Below are 8,541 nucleotides of genomic sequence, written 5' to 3'. Positions count from 1 at the left end.
TATGTTTTATTGATTTTTTTTACAGAGGGGAAGGAAGAGAGAGTTAGAAACATCGATGAGAGAGAAACATCGATCAGCTGCTTCCTGCACACCTCCCACTGGGGATGTGCCCGCAACCAAGGTACATGCCCTTGACCAGAATCGAACCTGGGACCTTTCAGTCCGCAGGCCGACGCTCTATCCACTGAGCCAAACCGGTTTCGCGGCATATAATTTTTAATTAATTTCTTGTTGATAGTATTATAGATGTCCCCATTTCCCCCACTTTGTGGCATATAATTCTTATATGTATATAGTTTTATTGATTTCAGAGAGGAAGAAAGAGAGAGAGAGAGAGAGAAAGATCAATGATGAGACAGAATCATCAATGATGAGAGAGAATCATTGATTGGTTGCCTCCTGCATGCCCCCTACTGGGGCATGTGCCCTTTACCAGAATCAAACCCCAGACCCTTCAGTCCTCAGGCTGACGCATCCACTGTGCCAAACCAACTAGGGCGTGGCATATAATTTTGAAGGGGGTCACATATTCCAGTACTATTACTATACCAAACCTCCTTTCATTCCCATCTAATGATTTATATGAACAAAGTTTCTCCACATTTATATCAACACAAAACAAAAAATATATAGGAAGAGAATTGACGCTGAACTTTGTCTCAGTCAAGCATTCTATCTAGGAATACACAAACTACTTGAAAATATAAACAAAAAAGTCATGCATCTAATCAAGAGATGTATTTCTAATATAATTTTACTTTTTATGTATAATTACTTGTATCAAAATGTGTAATATATTACCCTGGCCGGTGTGGCTCAGTTGGTTGGGCATCATCCCATGCGCCAAAAGGTTGCAGGTTTGGTTCCAGGTCAGGGCATACGCCCGGGTTTCCACTCAATCCCCGGTTGGAGGGGCATGCAGGAGGTGGCCGATCGATTTTTCTCTCTCTCTTTCTCCCTTCCTCTCTCTCTAAAATCAATAAAAACATATTTTAAAAATTCCAATGCGTGCATTTAAAGGAGTGAGGTAATAGTTTTATTTAAACATCAATATTCACAGTATGCTAGAAGTGACATCCTTTGCAACTACTGGGTCTTAAAATGAAAAGTTTTAGTATTCGGCATAGTTTTATAAACCTCTTTTGGGGAGTATGGATGTTAGTGGGACCCATGCTTTGGCCAGCACCACCTCTGCCAGGAGCCACTCCCAGGCTGGTCCGTGGCTCTCCTCTCACCACCCTCCATGCAGTTTCTCCAGCTCCCCCTCCTTTTCAGGATACAAATCACACTCAGCCAGATGCTTCTGTTGGACGAGTCACCTAGCCACTCTGAGCTCCTCTTCTTTCCTCAACTGTTAACCTTAACTTTTCTCAACTGTAACCATCTCTAACCTTGTGATTCTCTGAAAGCCAAATTCTTGTCACAGTCCATTTAGAGACATTTGGGGACAGTGCCCAGGAAATAAGGGTTTTCGGGGCACTGCCTCAGAGCCAGGCACTGTGCTTCTTAGCCGTCCTTTAGTCTAGGATACTTTTCAAAAGATGCCTAAGTCAGGGAACCTTCTCTAATTAATATGAAACCCATAAAATCTAACAACCAGCCCTTGTCCTGCATCCAACCTTTTAGATCATAAGACCTGACACACCGTAAGGATTTGGGAAGTGCCTGATGAATGCATGCATGACCTCACATGTTAATGTGCATTTACATGGTTGCATATGTCACACTGCATATGTCTGAAATAAACTTGCCTACACAATGGCCTCTTGCAGAAACTGTTTTAAACTTTTTAAATTAATGAGATTTCTTTTTTTTTTAAAGAAAAAAAAATAAATAGCAACAACAACAATAAAACCCAAACTGTTTAAAAAGACCACCAATACCAAGTGTGTGCGGTTGTGGAGCATCTGGGACTTATTGCTGGTGGGAATGTAAGACGGTACAACCACTAACAGCCATTACCATGCACTTACTTTACGATGCAGCAATTCCATCCACACCTGGGCATTTACCCAAGAGAAAGGAAACACATGTCCACATCGAGATTTGTATACGAATGTTCATAGCAACTTTATTCTTAATAGCCCCAAACTGGAAACAACTCAAATGTCCATCACTAAGAGAATAAACAAATATCCCCGGCCCAGTAGCTTAGTTGGTTAGAGCGCCATCCTATATGCCAAGGTTGTGGGTTTGATCTCTGGCCAGAGCACATTCAAGAATCAACCAATGAACGCATCCATAAGTGGAACAAAAAAATTGATGTATCTCTCTCTCTCTCTCTCTCTCTCTCTCTCCAAAAATCAATTAAAATTTTTTCCCAAAAAAGAGAGAATAAACAAATAAATAGTGGTATATTCATACAATGGAATACTATTCATCAATAAAAAAGAACAAATTAACCTTACACACAACATGAATGAATCTTAAAAACATGCTGAGCACAAGAAACCATACATGAGAGTACTCAGAGCATGATTTCATTCATTTGAAGTTCTAAAACAGGCAAAAATTAAGCTATAGTGACAGAAGGCTGATCAGTGTTTGCCCAGGACCTGCATGGGGGTGGAGGATTGACTGGAAAGGAACAAGAAGGAACATTTTAAGGGAGATGGAAATGTTTTGTATCTTGATTGTGGTGGTGGTGATAACATAGGTGGACACACTGGTTGAAATTAATTGAACTATACACTTAAAATGGGTGCGTCCTGTACATAAATGATCTCTCAATAAAGCTGACTACAACACAAAATTTAAAAAATGTCTCTAACCACTCTAACTGGTTTTGCTCAGTGGATAGAGCTGTGTAGTGAAGGGTCCCAAGTTCGATTCCAGTCAAGGGCATATGCCCGGGTTGTGGGCTCGATCCCCAGTAGGGGGCGTGCAGGAGGCAGCCCACCAGTGATTCTCTCATTGACCTTTCTCTCTCTCTCTCTCTCTCTCTTCCTCTCTGAAATCAATAAAAATATACTAAAAATAATATTAAAAAGAAGATCTCTGACCAAATGTCAGAATGGTAATTAGTGTATATAAGGCAAAAGATAATAAAACAATAGATAATCCACTTTGTAGCTCATAATTCTTAAGGGGAGGACTGAAAAGAGGGTGTTATTGGACCTGGACTCCGAGATCTGGCTCTCTCTTGCTGGTGAAACCTCGGGCAAGTCACTTAACCTCTATGAAGACTCAGTTTCCTCATCTATGAAACAAAAGTAACAATAACATTACTAGTATGTTGGGATTTTGACTGGAATAAACACTAGTTTCTTTTTGTGCTCCCTATCTGGATCACAGAAGACAAAATTCTGAACCTTACCTGACCTGGCAAACTCGTGTTCATTCTCGGGCAGGGCCTTGCCTGCACCTGAATAAATGTGCCCTGACCCAGGAGGAAGACAATTATAATAATAGTTCACCCTGGCAGAGCACTCCCTGTGTGGCTATTCTGATTCCCACAACATTCCACAAGGTAAGCACTACTTTAATCCTATTTCACAGACAAGGTAACTGAGACCCAGAGAAGAGAACAGCTGGTAAGTGACACAAACCGGATACCCATCCGGAGGCTTTGTCCCAGGGCCCATGCTCTGAAGCATCAGGCTAACTTGTCTCTTGTTGGCAAAGTTGTCATTGGAGATAAAGGAGGGGAAATGAATTGGATTTAGATAGTAGTTTGATATAAACTTAAATATGAACCAAAGCTATACCTTTTCTATAAGTTCTTTCATATAAAATTAGTGAAAGCTGATTTCATGATGGTTTGGAAAATCCTGCTGTTTCTAGTTTCAAGTGCTGTGGTCTTTCTGAAGAACAGGCTGTAACTATTAACAGGGGCAAAAACAGATCTACTTAGGGTGACCACCCCTCCTGGTTTTAGCTCTGAAAGTTCTGTTCCCTGGTGCATAGGAGGGCGCCAACCAACTGAGCCAAACCAGCCAGGACAGGACTAGCATATTTCTGAGGCCATGTCAGGTACTAAATAATTTATCCCTGATAATAACTATGTAAAATGTGAATTTATGTAAGCAATGCCAAGAAGAGAATTTGGAGTGATATAAGTATTAATTGAATACTTGTTTATTCGGTCCTCTTTTTGTAAAGTTGCTGATGACCATCATGACCATGATTATCATCAGTGCTCTAGGGTTAACTCCAGAGACTTGAATGGACCTCAGCAGTATCAGGCCCCAGCTTCTGTTCAAGAGGAGGCTTTGGATCACTGGAGCCAGTCTTTGGGGAGAAGCAAGTAGGGATTTGGTTGGGCCTAACGGTTGGCCATTTGGACAAGTACTTGTGGCATCAGGGAAGGTGGAGCAATCCACCAATCAGTCTTCTTATCACTTGGCAAACCATGCTTCACCATTCATGTATTCATTCATTCCACAAGTAGTTAATAAGCTCCTACAGTGAGATGCTACTGGGCTGAGGCAGTAAGAGCTCAGAGTGGTATAAGACCTCCCCTGTCCTCTAGCTGCTTATAGTCTAACTAGAGGCCCAGTGCACAAATTCATGCATGGATGGGGTCCAGCCAATCGGGGCCTGGCCGGCCAGGGGGAGGGGCCATGGGCGGTTGTGGGGGGGCCGATCGGGGATGGGGTCGGTTGGCCGCCATGGTGTGTGTCATAGCAACCAGTCATTCCAGTCATTCCGTCATTCTGGACACTTGGCTTTTATATATATAGATTAAAGTGCGAGATGTGCACATAAGAAACAAGGGATGTTCTCAGGATTTGTGAAACAGACAGTGAGTTCAGAGAAAGGGGGTTGATGTCAGGCAGTGCAAAGTTGGGGAACAGATGAACCCTGTTTTGTTCACTGTGTGCTCAGCACTTTCCACCATGCTTTGCTCAGTGTGTTCGTGAAAAACCTCATAGAATGAACGAAGAAATGAGAACAAACTATTCATAATTCCGCCAGAGGGAATCATTGTTGACATGTTAGTGCATTTTTTCTTTTTCTCTAAATATACAATAAATACATTTTTTAAACTTCAGTAACTTTTTTTTTCCAAAAATAGCATGTTCATCTCAGAAAAAGGAGAAAATGTTGATAAGCAACATAGTACTAATAGTTAACATGCTTAATGCTCATTCTTTGTCAGGCAAAAGAAGCTTCTCACCTAGTGGTAATGACTCACATTTTGTATATGTCCTTCATATAGGACTCTCTTTTATTCCAAGTGTTCACTTTTTAAAAATACTTGGGCTCAAAATGTTTATATAATTCTGTATTATTTAACATTATCTTTTAACATTTTCTCATGTCATTGAAAATTCTTTTAAGAATCATTTTCAGTGGCTGTTTATCCTATCCTGGGGGATACTCTAACTGGTACCAGGCCAGGCAGAGACTCTACCCTCTCCTCTATCTGTGGCTGATAGGGATTCCCTGTAGGTTTTTTGAAAATCCTCACTCGAAGATATGTTTGTATTGATTTTTATAGAGAAAGGAAGTGAGACGAGGGTGGGGTGTCAGACACATCAATGTCAGGGACACGTTTTAGTTTTGTTTGTTTGTTTGCTTTTGTTGTTATTATTTAATAAACTTTGTTTTAGAACAGTTTAGATTTATAGAAAAATTGAGATGATAATAAGAGAGTTCCCATATACCAGGTATGTCACACCCAGTTTCCCCCACTATGAACATCTTACATTACTATGGGACATTTGTCACAATTAATGAACCAGTACCGATACATTATTATTCACTAAAGTTCAGATTTTATTCAGAATTCCTTACGTCCTTTTTCTGTCCCAGGAACCCATGCAGCATACATTACATTTTATCATGTCTCCTTAGGCTCCTCTTGACTATGACAGTTTTTCAGATTTTCCTTGTTTTCGATGAACTTGACAGTTTATTTTTATCCTTTATTGATTTTTATTTTTATTAATATATTTTTATCTATTTCAGAGAGGAAGGGAGAGAGAGACTGGGAATTGAACAGTGACCTCTTGGTTCCTGGGTTGACACTCAACTGCTGAGCCACACCAGCCAGGTGACCTTGACAGTTTTGAAGAGTACCGGGAAGAGATTTTGTAGACTATCTCTCAAGTGGAACTCTTCTGATGCTTTTCTTTCTTCATTTTTCTTCTGATGTTTTCCTGTGGGGAAGACCAGAGGTAAAAATGCCATTGCTCACATCGTATCAAGGGGACCTACTATTAACTGGATCTTAATTTTGATCACCTGGTTGAAAGGGTGTTAAGGATCCTCCACTGTAATGTTACTCCTGTGCCCCTCCCCCCATCACTTCAAACTGTCCTCTTGGGAAGGAAGTCACTGTGCACAGTAGGAGTTTATGCTCCCCCTTGAGGGCTGAGTAGATACGATACATACATTATTTGGAATTCTCCACGGGAAATTTGCCTATTATCCCCCTTTTATTTGTGGGTTCAATCATTTATATCAGAATAGACCTGTGGATATTTATCTTATACTTTAGGCTATCGTCCAATAATTCTTTATTTTGTTGCTCACATTGTTCCAGATTTGGCCTTTGGAAGCTCTTTCAGCTGTTTCCTGTGTCCATTTGTCATATCTCCATCTTTCTCTTCTTTTATTTGTTTACACTTCCTTCTGTACTACAAAATGCTGCAGGCTCATCTTGTGTATTTCCTGCCCCGGTCCTAAAATCAATCATTTCTCCAAGGAGAATGTCAGGGGCAAGTTTAAATCTTAGCAAACGTGCTGTGTGGCTGGGAAGTGATCTGACAGGTGGGCAGTAAGACTCAGCCACCTTTAGGAGGGTATTTTCCCAGCAGTAGCAGCCAGAATTGCAAGTCCTAGCTGAGAAACAGGTGACTCACCAGCTCCCCAGGTTGTCTCCTCCCTCCCTCCTCCTCTTGCTGACAAGACTGTCCCTAAACCAGCTCAGACCAAGGGACCTAGGTCAGAAAGTGTCCCCGCCCATTGGGCTAGAGAAGAATGGCCTGTCTCAGGCCAAGTCAAAGCTTTTACCCATGCCCAGCAGACAGCTCCCCCCATGTGTGTATTATATATACTCCTCCTACCTGCAGAAAGGATTAAACAGGATTACTCTTAAATTTACAGCTACAATTAAACTATTATTAAAACTTGGGTAGGCCTGGCCCGAGTAGCTCAGTGGTTGAGAGTTGACCTGTGAACGACAGCTACAATTAAACTATTATTAAAACTTGGGTAGGCTTGGCCCGAGTGGCTCAGTGGTTGAGAGTTGACCTATGAACCAGGAGGTCACAATTCGATTTCCAGTTGGGGCACATGCCCACCCAGGTTGCGGGTTCCGACCCCCAGTGTGGGGCATGCAGAAGGCAGCTGATCAATGATTCTCTCTCATCATTGATGTTTCTATCTCTCTCTCCCTCTCCCTTCCTCTCTGAAATCAATAAAAATATATATATTTTTAAAAACACTTGGGTAAAAGGACAAGAGCACTGTGAAGAAGAGCGTGAGAGCGTGTGTGTGTGTGTGTGTGTGTGTGTGTGTGTGTGTGTGTGTGTGTAGTAATTTTGTCCAGATACCTGGGCTGGGGCAACTTGCCTATGTTCCCCAAATCACAGATTGCAAGCACCAGAAGGGCTTTCAGAAATAAATGCACTTATGGGTTAAGTGATTTCTCAGGAAGTCACATAGTAAATGAGCTGAAGAACTAGGAATACTGTGACAGGTCTCCTGATGTTCAAATCCCCATTCTTTCCTTCCTTTCCAGGACAGTGAAAAGAACAGTTTTTTCAGACTTTCTGTGGGATACAATGGCAAGACAACACCTTGGGGCCTTTTTCACTTGCTAGGTGAATAAACATGTGTGGATGTGGCTGAGAAGTCTTTGGGACTATAATTAAGGATTATTAGCATCCCCAGATGTTTGGACATAGGAGAAATAGGATGTAGACATGGGGATATAGAAGTGGATAGTGGGGATCCTACCATTTCCCCACAGTCAAGATTTTAATGGTTAAAATTGGCAACTTTCTAGCTATTATCCTCAACTTTTGAATAAAAATAAAAGAAGAAGAAAGAAAGGAAAACATAAAAATCAGGGATTTTGAGACTTTCCCCAAGAGATTCAGAGATTTGGATTTGTGGGTGTTTATACTGCTAACTGTTTGAGAAGTAGGATTATCTCTTCTCTTTAATATTCATTGCCTTACATGGACAACAGGAGGATGAAAGCATGAGTGGGGGGTTGCGGTTGGGGGTTAATGGGGGGGATGAGGACACATTTGTAATACCTTAACCAATAAAGAAATTTTTAAAAAAATAAAATAAAATATTCATTGCCTTCTTCCCCTCCCAACACTCTCCCTGCAACAACTCACGAAGGACACATTTTGAATGCTTTTTGTATAGGCTGAAATGAAAGACTGCCTGGAGTTTAGAGAAAGGATTCTGGGCCTGATGTCACTTGGTGGTGTGGCTGCAATAGAGATGAAATTAGCATCAGGTTACTCTTCACTTGCTCTCTTGGTGACCTCCCTAGGCCACCCGCGATATCTTGTCTGTCTATAAACTCCTTCTAGGGTAAGGACAGTGGTGGCCCAGAGTCGCATGTGCTTTTGA

This window comes from Myotis brandtii, unplaced genomic scaffold (genome assembly GCF_000412655.1).
Source record: "Myotis brandtii unplaced genomic scaffold, ASM41265v1 scaffold133, whole genome shotgun sequence".
In the NCBI taxonomy this organism is placed as follows: Eukaryota; Metazoa; Chordata; class Mammalia; order Chiroptera; family Vespertilionidae; genus Myotis; species Myotis brandtii.
Note: the sequence above shows the minus strand (reverse complement) of the source record.